The sequence below is a fragment of the Lipotes vexillifer genome, unplaced genomic scaffold, assembly GCF_000442215.2.
Source record: "Lipotes vexillifer unplaced genomic scaffold, Lipotes_vexillifer_v1.1 scaffold1201, whole genome shotgun sequence".
Lineage (NCBI taxonomy): Eukaryota > Metazoa > Chordata > Mammalia > Artiodactyla > Lipotidae > Lipotes > Lipotes vexillifer.
The window spans coordinates 2,062,495-2,063,663 of record NW_006783542.1 but is presented as its reverse complement, the minus strand read 5'-3'; positions in this window follow the sequence as shown (position 1 = coordinate 2,063,663).

The window sequence follows — 1,169 nt, the reverse complement described above, 5'->3', positions numbered from 1 at the left end:
GTGGCGCTGGGTCCTGCTGGGTCCCGGATTCCGACTCCCATCCCGACGTGGCAGACGTCGGGGTGCCCTGGACAGGCCTTACCCTCTTCCGAGCCCTGGCTCTCACGCCTCATCCTGTATTTGGGGGCAGGGAGGGGGTGCCCTGGTAAAAAGTAAGGGAGGGAGGCCACGGCGGGAAAGGCAGAAGGTCCCAGCCAATCTGGGGCGCCTAGGAATCCCAGGCCTGGGTGACGCTTCCTGCAACCCAACACGCAACACAAACATCCCCCCAGGCGCTGGCCAGGGGCTCCCTGTGCCCCCTAGAGGGCAGGGCCTGGGGGCACAGGGGGAGGGCCAGGCTCGGGGCAGAAGATGGCAGACGGCGAACCACAGGAACCACAGGAAGGCAGCTGGCAGCCACGGACCCTCCGTCGTATGAGGGCGGAAGCTTCTCTGGTGGCTGGGAGCCCTTCCACCAGCCCCGTGCCGGGGTCTGAGGCTGGAACACAGGGCAGCAGCCCGCTCCCCACTCTTTTCAGGGCAGGACAACAGAGACAAGAAGGTTACATCTGGTTGACAGGGTCCACCTCCCAGGACCGGGCTTTCAGGACTGGTGGCCTCTTGTGATGTCACCAGGTGGTGCAGAAGGAGGCCCCTGGGAGAGACGAGGGCTGGTCTGTGAGACAGACGCTAGTAGATATTCCACGAAAACCCAACCGGCAAACCAAAACCTATTGTTCAATAGTTTGGGGAACTGGCTTAAAGCAAGTTCAACAGATCTCACTGCTGTGGGATTCTCCTGCCTCTTTACCACACTGACGTGCACCCTGAATCTCTAAGAAAGGGGCACAATGTCCTATTTTCAGAAACTTATTTTCACAGGAGTCTTTTGAGCGGCATATTCAGGACCAGTGGGGCACAGAGCACATGTGCATCCAGTCCCGGAGCAAGGGGAGAAGCCCTGGCGGCCCCTCCTTGGCCTCTGTGCGGTCCCCTGCCCGTCGCACCTGATCCTGGGCCGCTCGGGCCCCCGCCCCTGTCACTGTCCTCTGCTCCCCTCATTTCCCTTAAGCGGACAAACATCCAGACCTCTGGTCCTCAGCCTCAGACGCGACAGGGAAGAGGCCAGAGCAGGGCCGAGGGGAAACCAGGCCAAGTACACACGGTGGTGGCCTGGGAGAGCGGGGGGG